This window comes from Cyanistes caeruleus, chromosome 3, assembly GCF_971803275.1.
Source record: "Cyanistes caeruleus chromosome 3, bCyaCae1.hap1.1, whole genome shotgun sequence".
NCBI classification, from domain to species: domain Eukaryota; kingdom Metazoa; phylum Chordata; class Aves; order Passeriformes; family Paridae; genus Cyanistes; species Cyanistes caeruleus.
The window spans coordinates 114,824,315-114,837,300 of record NC_141703.1 but is presented as its reverse complement, the minus strand read 5'-3'; the positions used below and the strand labels follow the sequence as shown (position 1 = coordinate 114,837,300).

The window sequence follows — 12,986 nt, the reverse complement described above, 5'->3', positions numbered from 1 at the left end:
GAATTTGGAGGGAATTTTCTTAGATTTTGTGGAAATTTGTTGAGATTTTGTGAGATGGTTCTGGAATTTGGTGGGATATTGAGGAAATTCAGTGAATTTGGAGGGATTTTTCTTGAATTTTGTGGAAATTGTTGGAGATTTTGTGGGATGTTGCAGGAATTTGGTAGGGTTTTGAGAAGGTTTAGGGAATTTTGTGGCATTTTTCTGCAATTTTGTGAGGCTTTTCCAGAATGTTTGGTGATATTGAGGTGATTTGGTGGGATGTTTCTGGAATTTTGTGGGATTTTTCTGGGATTTGTTCAAGACTTGAAGAATTTGGAGGGAATTTTCTTGAATTTTTTGGATATTGGTGGAGATTTTGTGAGGTGCTGCAGGAATGTGGTGGGTTTTGAGAAGATTTAGAGATTTTTGTGGGATATTCGTGGAATTTTCAGCAGCTTTCAAGTATTTTGTGAGAGTCTTCTTGAATTTTGTGGAAATTTCCAGAGATTTTGTGGGAAGTTGCAGGAATGTGGTTGGGTTTTGAGAAGATTTAGGGAATTGTGTGAGGCTTGTACAGGATATTGTGCGATTTCTTTTGAATTTTGTGCGATTTCTCTTGAATTTTGTGGGATGTTTGTGGGATGTTTGTGGGAAGTTTGTGGGATGTTTGTGGTATTTGGAGGAGACTTGAAGAATTTTGCAGGATTTTTCTTGAATTGTTTGGAAATTGGTGGAGATTTTGTGAGATGTTGCAGGAGTTTGTTTGGGTTCTGAGAAGATGGAAGGAATTTTGTGGGATTTTTGTGGAATTTTGAGGATTTCTCTTGAATTTTGTGGGATTTGGAGGAGACTTGAAGAATTTTGCGGGAATTTTCTTAGATTTTGTGGAAATTTGTTGAGATTTTGTGAGATGGTTCTGGAATTGGTGGGATATTGAGGAAATTCGGTGAATTTGGAGGGATTTTTCTTGAATTTTGTGGAAATTGTTGGAGATTTTGTGGGATGTTGCAGGAATTTGTTTGGGTTTTGAGAAGATTTATGGAATTTTGTGGCATTTTTCTGCAATTTTGTGAGGCTTTTCCAGAATGTTTGGTGATATTGAGGTGATTTGGTGGGATGTTTCTGGAATTTTGTGGGATTTTTCTGGGATTTGTACGAGACTTGAAGAATTTGGAGGGATTTTTCTTGAATTTTGTGGAAATTGCTGGAGATTTTGTGGGATGTTGCAGGAATGTGGTTGGGTTTTGAGAAGATGTAGGGAATTTTGTGGCATTTTTCTGGAATTTTGAGGGGCTTTCAAGAACTTTGTGAGAGTTTTCTTGAATTTAGTGGAAATTTGTTGAGATTTTGTGAGATGGTTCTGGAATTTGGTGGGACTTTTGTGGGATTTTGAGGATTTGTCTTGAATTTTGTGGGATTTGGACGAGACTTGAAGAATTTGGAGGGAATTTTCTTGAATTTTTTGGATATTGGTGGAGATTTTGTGAGATGCTGCAGGAATGTGGTTGGGTTTTGAGAAGATTTAGGGATTTTTGTGGGATATTGGTGGAATTTTCAGCAGCTTTCAAGTATTTTGTGAGAGTCTTCTTGAATTTTGTGGAAATTTCCGGAGATTTTGTGAGATGTTGCAGGAATTTTGTGGGATTTTTGTGGGATTTGGAGGAGACGAATAATTTTTAGGTATTTTTCCTACATGTTGTGGAAATTGGTGGAGATTTTGTGAGATGTTGCAGGAATTTGGTTAGGTTTTGAGAAGATTTATGGAATTTTGTGGGATTTTTGTGGAATTTTGTGGGATTTCTCTTGAATTTTGTGGGATTTGGAGGAGACTTGAAGAATTTGGAGGGAATTTTCTTGAATTTTTTGGATATTGGTGGAGATTTTGGGAGATGCTGCAGGAATGTGGTTGGGTTTTGAGAAGATTTAGGGATTTTTGTGGGATTTTCGTGGAATTTTCAGCAGCTTTCAAGTATTTTGTGAGAGTCTTCTTGAATTTTGTGGAAATTTCCGGCGATTTTGTGAGATGTTGCAGGAATTTTGTGGCATTTTTCTGCAATTTTGTGAGGCTTTTCCAGAATGTTTGGTGATATTGAGGTGATTTGGTGGGATGTTTCTGGAATTTTGTGGGATTTTTCTGGGATTTGTACAAGACTTGAAGAATTTGGAGGGAATTTTCTTGAATTTTTTGGATATTGGTGGAGATTTTGTGAGATGCTGCAGGAATGTGGTGGGTTTTGAGAAGATTTAGAGATTTTTGTGGGATATTGGTGGAATTTTCAGCAGCTTTCAAGTATTTTGTGAGAGTCTTCTTGAATTTTGTGGAAATTTCCAGAGATTTTGTGGGAAGTTGCAGGAATGTGGTTGGGTTTTGAGAAGATTTAGGGAATTGTGTGAGGCTTGTACAGGATTTTGTGCGATTTCTTTTGAATTTTGTGCGATTTCTCTTGAATTTTGTGGGATGTTTGTGAGATGTTTGTGGGATGTTTGCGGGATGTTTGTGGTATTTGGAGGAGACTTGAAGAATTTTGCGGGATTTTTCTTGAATTGTTTGGAAATTGGTGGAGATTTTGTGAGATGTTGCAGGAGTTTGTTTGGGTTCTGAGAAGATGGAAGGAATTTTGTGGGATTTTTGTGGAATTTTGAGGATTTCTCTTGAATTTTGTGGGATTTGGAGGAGACTTGAAAAATTTTGCGGGATTTTTCTTGAATTTTGTGGAAATTGGTGGAGATTTTGTGAGATGTCTGTGGAATTTTGTAATGTTTTGAGCAGATTTAGGGAATTTTGTGGCATTTTTCTGGAATTTTGGGGGGTTTTTCCAGAATGTTTGGTGATATTGAGGTGATTTGGTGGGATGTTTCTGGAATTTTGTGGGATTTTTCTGGGATTTGTACGAGACTTGAAGAATTTGGAGGGAATTTTCTTGAATTTTTTGGATATTGGTGGAGATTTTGTGAGATGCCGCAGGAATGTGGTGGGTTTTGAGAAGATTTAGGGATTTTTGTGGGATATTGGTGGAATTTTCAGCAGCTTTCAAGTATTTTGTGAGAGTCTTCTTGAATTTTGTGGAAATTTCCAGAGATTTTGTGGGAAGTTGCAGGAATGTGGTTGGGTTTTGAGAAGATTTAGGGAATTGTGTGAGGCTTGTACAGGATTTTGTGCGATTTCTTTTGAATTTTGTGCGATTTCTCTTGAATTTTGTGGGATGTTTGTGGGATGTTTGTGGGATGTTTGTGGGATGTTTGTGGTATTTGGAGGAGACTTGAAGAATTTTGCAGGATTTTTCTTGAATTGTTTGGAAATTGGTGGAGATTTTGTGAGATGTTGCAGGAGTTTGTTTGGGTTCTGAGAAGATGGAAGGAATTTTGTGGGATTTTTGTGGAATTTTGAGGATTTCTCTTGAATTTTGTGGGATTTGGAGGAGACTTGAAGAATTTTGCGGGATTTTTCTTGAATTTTGTGGAAATTGGTGGAGATTTTGTGAGATGTCTGTGGAATTTTGTAATGTTTTCAGCAGATTTAGGGAATTTTGTGGCATTTTTCTGGAATTTTGGGGGGTTTTTCCAGAATGTTTGGTGATATTGAGGAGATTTTGTGGGATGTTTCTGGAATTTTGTGGCATTTTTCTGGAATTTTGAGGGGCTTTCAAGAACTTTGTGAGAGTTTTTTTTAATTTTTTGGAAATTTGTTGAGATTTTGTGAGATGGTTCTGGAGTTTGGTGGGATATTGAGGAAATTCAGTGAATTTTGAGGGATTTTTCTTGAATTTTGTGGAAATTGTTGGAGATTTTGTGGGATGTTGCAGGAATGTGGTTGGGTTCTGAGAAGATTTAGGGAATTGTGTGGGGCTTGTACAGAATTTGGTGGGATTTCTCTTGAATTTTGTGGGATTTCTATTGAATTTTATGGGATGTTTGTGGGATGTTTGTGAGATGTTTGTAGGATGTTTGTGGTATTTGGAGGAGACTTGAAGAATTTTGCGGGATTTTTCTTGAAATGTTTGGAAATTGGTGGAGATTTTGTGAGATGTTGCAGGAATTTGGTTGGGTTTTGAGAAGATGGAAGGAATTTTGTGGGATTTTTGTGGGATTTTGAGGATTTCTCGTGAATTTTGTGGGATTTGGAGGAGACTTGAAGAATTTTGCGGGAATTTTCTTAGATTTTGTGGAAATTTGTTGAGATTTTGTGAGATGGTTCTGGAATTTGGTTGGATATTGAGGAAATTCAGTGAATTTTGAGGGATTTTTCTTGAATTTTGTGGAAATTGTTGGAGATTTTGTGGGATGTTGCAGAAATTTGGTAGGGTTTTGAGAAGGTTTAGGGAATTTTGTGGCATTTTTCTGCAATTTTGTGAGGCTTTTCCAGAATGTTTGGTGATATTGAGGTGATTTGGTGGGATGTTTCTGGAATTTTGTGGGATTTTTCTGGGATTTGTACGAGACTTGAAGAATTTGGAGGGATTTTTCTTGAATTTTGTGGAAATTGCTGGAGATTTTGTGGGATGTTGCAGGAATGTGGTTGGGTTTTGAGAAGATGTAGGGAATTTTGTGGCATTTTTCTGGAATTTTGAGGGGCTTTCAAGAACTTTGTGAGAGTTTTCTTGAATTTAGTGGAAATTTGTTGAGATTTTGTGAGATGGTTCTGGAATTTGGTGGGACTTTTGTGGGATTTTGAGGATTTGTCTTGAATTTTGTGGGATTTGGACGAGACTTGAAGAATTTGGAGGGAATTTTCTTGAATTTTTTGGATATTGGTGGAGATTTTGTGAGATGCTGCAGGAATGTGGTTGGGTTTTGAGAAGATTTAGGGATTTTTGTGGGATATTGGTGGAATTTTCAGCAGCTTTCAAGTATTTTGTGAGAGTCTTCTTGAATTTTGTGGAAATTTCCGGAGATTTTGTGAGATGTTGCAGGAATTTTGTGGGATTTTTGTGGGATTTGGAGGAGACGAATAATTTTTAGGTATTTTTCCTACATGTTGTGGAAATTGGTGGAGATTTTGTGAGATGTTGCAGGAATTTGGTTAGGTTTTGAGAAGATTTATGGAATTTTGTGGGATTTTTGTGGAATTTTGTGGGATTTCTCTTGAATTTTGTGGGATTTGGAGGAGACTTGAAGAATTTGGAGGGAATTTTCTTGAATTTTTTGGATATTGGTGGAGATTTTGGGAGATGCTGCAGGAATGTGGTTGGGTTTTGAGAAGATTTAGGGATTTTTGTGGGATTTTCGTGGAATTTTCAGCAGCTTTCAAGTATTTTGTGAGAGTCTTCTTGAATTTTGTGGAAATTTCCGGCGATTTTGTGAGATGTTGCAGGAATTTTGTGGCATTTTTCTGCAATTTTGTGAGGCTTTTCCAGAATGTTTGGTGATATTGAGGTGATTTGGTGGGATGTTTCTGGAATTTTGTGGGATTTTTCTGGGATTTGTACAAGACTTGAAGAATTTGGAGGGAATTTTCTTGAATTTTTTGGATATTGGTGGAGATTTTGTGAGATGCTGCAGGAATGTGGTGGGTTTTGAGAAGATTTAGAGATTTTTGTGGGATATTGGTGGAATTTTCAGCAGCTTTCAAGTATTTTGTGAGAGTCTTCTTGAATTTTGTGGAAATTTCCAGAGATTTTGTGGGAAGTTGCAGGAATGTGGTTGGGTTTTGAGAAGATTTAGGGAATTGTGTGGGGCTTGTACAGGATTTTGTGCGATTTCTTTTGAATTTTGTGCGATTTCTCTTGAATTTTGTGGGATGTTTGTGAGATGTTTGTGGGATGTTTGCGGGATGTTTGTGGTATTTGGAGGAGACTTGAAGAATTTTGCGGGATTTTTCTTGAATTGTTTGGAAATTGGTGGAGATTTTGTGAGATGTTGCAGGAGTTTGTTTGGGTTCTGAGAAGATGGAAGGAATTTTGTGGGATTTTTGTGGAATTTTGAGGATTTCTCTTGAATTTTGTGGGATTTGGAGGAGACTTGAAAAATTTTGCGGGATTTTTCTTGAATTTTGTGGAAATTGGTGGAGATTTTGTGAGATGTCTGTGGAATTTTGTAATGTTTTGAGCAGATTTAGGGAATTTTGTGGCATTTTTCTGGAATTTTGGGGGGTTTTTCCAGAATGTTTGGTGATATTGAGGTGATTTGGTGGGATGTTTCTGGAATTTTGTGGGATTTTTCTGGGATTTGTACGAGACTTGAAGAATTTGGAGGGAATTTTCTTGAATTTTTTGGATATTGGTGGAGATTTTGTGAGATGCCGCAGGAATGTGGTGGGTTTTGAGAAGATTTAGGGATTTTTGTGGGATATTGGTGGAATTTTCAGCAGCTTTCAAGTATTTTGTGAGAGTCTTCTTGAATTTTGTGGAAATTTCCAGAGATTTTGTGGGAAGTTGCAGGAATGTGGTTGGGTTTTGAGAAGATTTAGGGAATTGTGTGAGGCTTGTACAGGATTTTGTGCGATTTCTTTTGAATTTTGTGCGATTTCTCTTGAATTTTGTGGGATGTTTGTGGGATGTTTGTGGGATGTTTGTGGGATGTTTGTGGTATTTGGAGGAGACTTGAAGAATTTTGCAGGATTTTTCTTGAATTGTTTGGAAATTGGTGGAGATTTTGTGAGATGTTGCAGGAGTTTGTTTGGGTTCTGAGAAGATGGAAGGAATTTTGTGGGATTTTTGTGGAATTTTGAGGATTTCTCTTGAATTTTGTGGGATTTGGAGGAGACTTGAAGAATTTTGCGGGATTTTTCTTGAATTTTGTGGAAATTGGTGGAGATTTTGTGAGATGTCTGTGGAATTTTGTAATGTTTTCAGCAGATTTAGGGAATTTTGTGGCATTTTTCTGGAATTTTGGGGGGTTTTTCCAGAATGTTTGGTGATATTGAGGAGATTTTGTGGGATGTTTCTGGAATTTTGTGGCATTTTTCTGGAATTTTGAGGGGCTTTCAAGAACTTTGTGAGAGTTTTTTTTAATTTTTTGGAAATTTGTTGAGATTTTGTGAGATGGTTCTGGAGTTTGGTGGGATATTGAGGAAATTCAGTGAATTTTGAGGGATTTTTCTTGAATTTTGTGGAAATTGTTGGAGATTTTGTGGGATGTTGCAGGAATGTGGTTGGGTTCTGAGAAGATTTAGGGAATTGTGTGGGGCTTGTACAGAATTTGGTGGGATTTCTCTTGAATTTTGTGGGATTTCTATTGAATTTTATGGGATGTTTGTGGGATGTTTGTGAGATGTTTGTAGGATGTTTGTGGTATTTGGAGGAGACTTGAAGAATTTTGCGGGATTTTTCTTGAAATGTTTGGAAATTGGTGGAGATTTTGTGAGATGTTGCAGGAATTTGGTTGGGTTTTGAGAAGATGGAAGGAATTTTGTGGGATTTTTGTGGGATTTTGAGGATTTCTCGTGAATTTTGTGGGATTTGGAGGAGACTTGAAGAATTTTGCGGGAATTTTCTTAGATTTTGTGGAAATTTGTTGAGATTTTGTGAGATGGTTCTGGAATTTGGTTGGATATTGAGGAAATTCAGTGAATTTTGAGGGATTTTTCTTGAATTTTGTGGAAATTGTTGGAGATTTTGTGGGATGTTGCAGAAATTTGGTAGGGTTTTGAGAAGGTTTATGGAATTTTGTGGCATTTTTCTGCAATTTTGTGAGGCTTTTCCAGAATGTTTGGTGATATTGAGGTGATTTGGTGGGATGTTTCTGGAATTTTGTGGGATTTTTCTGGGATTTGTACGAGACTTGAAGAATTTGGAGGGATTTTTCTTGAATTTTGTGGAAATTGCTGGAGATTTTGTGGGATGTTGCAGGAATGTGGTTGGGTTTTGAGAAGATGTAGGGAATTTTGTGGCATTTTTCTGGAATTTTGAGGGGCTTTCAAGAACTTTGTGAGAGTTTTCTTGAATTTAGTGGAAATTTGTTGAGATTTTGTGAGATGGTTCTGGAATTTGGTGGGACTTTTGTGGGATTTTGAGGATTTGTCTTGAATTTTGTGGGATTTGGACGAGACTTGAAGAATTTGGAGGGAATTTTCTTGAATTTTTTGGATATTGGTGGAGATTTTGTGAGATGCTGCAGGAATGTGGTTGGGTTTTGAGAAGATTTAGGGATTTTTGTGGGATATTGGTGGAATTTTCAGCAGCTTTCAAGTATTTTGTGAGAGTCTTCTTGAATTTTGTGGAAATTTCCGGAGATTTTGTGAGATGTTGCAGGAATTTTGTGGGATTTTTGTGGGATTTGGAGGAGACGAATAATTTTTAGGTATTTTTCCTACATGTTGTGGAAATTGGTGGAGATTTTGTGAGATGTTGCAGGAATTTGGTTAGGTTTTGAGAAGATTTATGGAATTTTGTGGGATTTTTGTGGAATTTTGTGGGATTTCTCTTGAATTTTGTGGGATTTGGAGGAGACTTGAAGAATTTGGAGGGAATTTTCTTGAATTTTTTGGATATTGGTGGAGATTTTGTGAGATGCTGCAGGAATGTGGTTGGGTTTTGAGAAGATTTAGGGATTTTTGTGGGATTTTCGTGGAATTTTCAGCAGCTTTCAAGTATTTTGTGAGAGTCTTCTTGAATTTTGTGGAAATTTCCGGAGATTTTGTGAGATGTTGCAGGAATTTGGTGGGATTTTTGTGGAATTTTGAGTAATTCTCTTGAATTTTGTGGGATTTGGAGGAGACTTGAAGAAGTTGGAGGGATTTTTCCTAAATGTTGTGGAAATTGGTGGAGATTTTGTGAGATGTTTCAGGAATTTGTTTGGATTTTGAGAAGATGTAGGGAATTTTGTGGCATTTTCGTGGAATTTTGAGGATTTGTCTTGAATTTTGTGGGATTTGGAGGAGACTTGAAGAATTTGGAGGGAATTTTCTTGAATTTTTTGGATATTGGTGGAGATTTTGTGAGATGCTGCAGGAATTTGTTTGGGTTTTGAGAAGATTTAGGGATTTTTGTGGCACTTCCCAGGAATTTTGTAGGATTTTTCTGGAATTCTGTGGGATTCTGAACAGAGTTGAAGAATTTTGAGGAATTTTTCTTAGATTTTTTGGATACTTGTGGTGGTTTTGTGTGATTTTTGTGGAATTTTGTGGGATATTGAGGCGATTTAGGGATCTTGAGGGATTTTTCATGTATTTTGTGGGAATTTGTGGAGATTTGGTGGGATTTTTTCCAGAATTTGGTCGTGTTTTGAGAAGGTTTAGGGAATTTTGTGTGATTTTCTGGGATCCAACGGATGTTTTGTGGGATGTTCCTGTGAATTGGTATGGTTTTGAGAAGATTTAGGGAATTTTGTGGGACTTCTCTGGAATTTTGTAAGGTTTTTCAAGGACTTTTTGGGATTCTGAATGGACTTGAAGAATTTTGAGGAATTTTTCTTAGATTGTGTGGAAACTTGTGGTGGTTTTGTGTGATTTTTTTGGAATTTTGTGGGATATTGAGGAGATTTAGGGAATTTTGTGACATGTTCCTGGAATTTGGTGTGGTTTTAAGGGGATTTAGGGAATTTTCTGGGATTTTTCTTGAATTGTATGGAAACTTGTGTAGATTTTGCAGGGTGTTTCTGGAAGTTTTCAAGGTTTTGAGAAGATTTTAGGATTTTTGTGGGATTTTTCAGGATTTTTGTGGATTTGTCTGGAATTCTGTGGGATTCTGAACAGACTTGAAGAATTTTGAGGATTTTTTTTTAGATTTTGTGGGAATTTGTGGAGATTCTGTGGGATTTTTGTGGAATTTGGTGGGCCTTTTCAAGGACTTTGTGTGGTTTTGAGGAGACTTGAAGACTTTTGAGGAATTTTTCTTAGATTTTGTGGAAACTTGTGGAGGTTTAGTGTGATTTTTGTGGAATTTTGTGGGATATTGAAGCGATTTAGGGATCTTGAGGGATTTTTCATGTATTTTGTGGGAATTTGTGGAGATTTGGTATGATTTTTTCTAGATTTTGGTCTTGTTTTGAGAAGATTTAGGGAATTTTGTGGGATGTTCTGGGAATTGGTGGAGATTTTGTGACGCATTCTTATCATTCCATTGGTGATTGTGTTGACTGTCCAGATACGTTTTAGGGATGATCCATGGCTGTCGTCTTCCCAACAGGGTAATCTTCTTTCACAGTAAAGGTTTTAGATTTAAATGTAGCTTTCGAAATGGCACAAGTCTGCCGCCACTCACATTATGGTCCAAGCACAACTTCCTTTCCAGGGTTTTGTGTGGCTCAGAAGCCATCTATGCTTGTTGCTGAATTGATAAGAGCTTTGTAACAGTAAAATATTTTACCCAGCCACTACTTCCACCACAAAAAACCAACCAAACAAAAAGAATAGACATCTTGACTTGTTGTGTAGGTCATGATGCAGAAAATTGGTCAAAGATTATTTCGGGGGGGAAAAAAAGGGTGTTGTGCTGCTTATGGTAATTTAAAAAACTTACGGACTTCAGTGCTAAAAATTAGAATCTAGGCCTTTGAGGAGATTTATTTGTTCTTGCAATTTTCCTTGTTGAATGGAGTTGACTAAGATATTTGAGATGTTTTTTCACTGTATTGCATCAAAGCAATTGAAATAAGCATCTGAAATGTAGTTTTTATGTCTGAACAGACCAGCCTTTTCAAATACTGGCTTCAAAATCCTGACCTGAAAGAATGTGCTTCAGACAAAACCAACCAAGATGAGCTTAACGCTTGGATGCTAGGAAAAAACCCCTCAACTAAACAAATCTCTAATCACTTTTTTTAATATGAAAAATAAAACTTGGTTGAAGATTCTGTTACTTAAAGTAGGTGATAGTGTTCAGTAGTGTGAAATCTGACCTTCAATTTTTCATGTCCTTTTCTCTTTTTTTCTGCTATGAAAACCCCTCTAAGTCACACATGTTCATTTGTTACATCATTGATACTTGTGGTACCTACTGCATTAGTTACTGCATACTAGAATATGATTTGTGGTTTATAGAATCTTTGCCCAGTCCTCAGGAGGTCTCCTGGCAGATCTCTTGTGCCCTCTTGCAAGACATTTATACTATTCCTAGAAGCCCAGGACAAATTCCACTTACACTGTTCTTAATTGGATTAATAGATGTTGATTAAGGAAGGAACAACCTAGATAAATTATATTGGGGAAAAATACAGTCTTGGAAGGATTCTTAAAGGTTGCATTGCATTCTGCTTAAGTTGATGGGGCAAGGTTAGATTTGATTTTCATTCAGGTGTTGACTCTGGTTCATGGAAGGGTCACCAGTCTAAATATCACACGGCCTGTCAGCAATGACTTCAGCTGTTGTGTACATTTGTCTTTGTTTATTCAACCCTAAAATATCTAAATCCTCTGAGAAATTGAAGAATGTTATCACATGACTGAGTTTCTTGTCAAACTGAAACACAGAAAAGCTTTACATTTAAGATAAATGGGTCTCAGGTTCTGACAGAGGAAGTGGTTTTAAATGATAATGCACATCCATGAAATAGGCAGCAGTGTATCATTAGGTTTAGAGTAGTTACTTAAGTCCACTACAAATAAGATTGTTTTAAAAGGGAAGATTAAACCTGAGCCACATCCTCTGTGGGAAGGTGTGTATGTATGTGTATATATATATATATATATATATATATATATATATATACACACACCTTCAAAGGAATATATATATCCTCCCTTTGAAAGAGAGTACCGTGAATTTAGGGTTCCAACTAGTCTCTAACAGTTGTGGTGGTTTTGTTTTACTGTTTGCTGGTTTGGTTTTTTGGGGGGGTTGTTTGTTTCTAAATGGTTATGCATTGTTGCAGGGTATTTTCCTAGGAATTTAAAGAACATGTGGATGTTCAGTTTGTACAAATAACCAGTGGTGGTTTGCAGTGACCCATTTTGAAAATACATTGCTTTTGGCATCTCCTAGCTTAGGGAAGACAAATGCATAGGAACTATTTCTGTAGTATTTATTCTGAAACATGTAATCAGCTGATGCAACCAAATTTGAACAAATGCTCAAGAAAAAGGAGTGATTATCTTACTTGTTATAAAACAAATTATACTATTTTAAGAACTTTAAGTCTGATTTCAAAGCAATGATATATAGTATAAGCCATAAACAAAAATAGGTTTCTACCTGTAAATCCCTGAAGCATTAACACATAAACTTTTTAATTAACAAGAATTTTGTAGTTCTTGGCATATAAATAGAATTAAAATCTCCATGCAAATGCTCTTTATGTTGCCTTGCCTCCGTGTTAATACCATACCAGTAATCACACAGGTGGAATGTAATGGTAATGTGAAGCTGAATAACACATACTGTGAAATGAAAGCAAGGGATGCTTCACTAATGCTGACTTTCATGTGCATGGTATGAACATATGGTTGAGTGTGGAAGAGAATGAAATAGCTGTTAGTGTTATGGTGGGATTTGTTTTCCATACTTAGGATAATCTACTGATCTCGCACTGGTTTTTTTATATCGCTAAAGGTTTGTAGAGAGAGAATCAAATCTGTGAAATCAACCTATGTGAGCTTGTGATCCTGGTGACACAGCCATTTCATATTGAGCTTGTTGCAGCTGCCACCAATCCTACTTATGAACAGAAATCTTCTGGAATCTTCACCTGATCATTTCACCTGATACCTGGTTTATGAAGACTGAGATACTGTTGAATGTCTTGCCGTGCTAACTCGGAAAAAAATGTACCGTGTATAGTATATTATGTCTAAAAGTGAAATTAAAGCTCTTAGTGAAGATGCTATTTTAGTTTTCAGGTTCGCTGGATGATGTACTGGATTGTGTGTGCTCTTTATATAGTTACTGAAACGATAACTGACCTAACAGTCTCTTGGTAAGACCCTGCTTTTTATGAACTGTAGAGGAAACTATATTTGTTTCTGATGTTTTTGGAGTTGTATTGATTTATTTTATATAAAGAAGTCACGTTAATTTAATAGCCCATTTTACAGGAAAAGATCTTGGTGCATAGATGAACAGCATCTGCTTTCAAATTTGCTATACACTGTTACTTGAAGTAGGGATTATAACATTTCTAGCTCCACTGTA

General features: G+C 36.6%; 1 pseudogene across 1 annotated transcript in view; it reads left to right on the top strand.

The window, feature by feature from the left end:
- LOC147654483 (receptor expression-enhancing protein 3-like) overlaps nt 1–12,986 on the top strand; it is an 87,458-nt pseudogene that overhangs the window by 56,927 nt on the left and 17,545 nt on the right. Inside the window, exons 2-3 of the transcript XR_015285285.1 lie at nt 10,005–10,047; nt 12,695–12,771. The product of XR_015285285.1 is annotated as a receptor expression-enhancing protein 3-like (transcript). The remainder of the gene's footprint in view (nt 1–10,004; nt 10,048–12,694; nt 12,772–12,986) is intronic.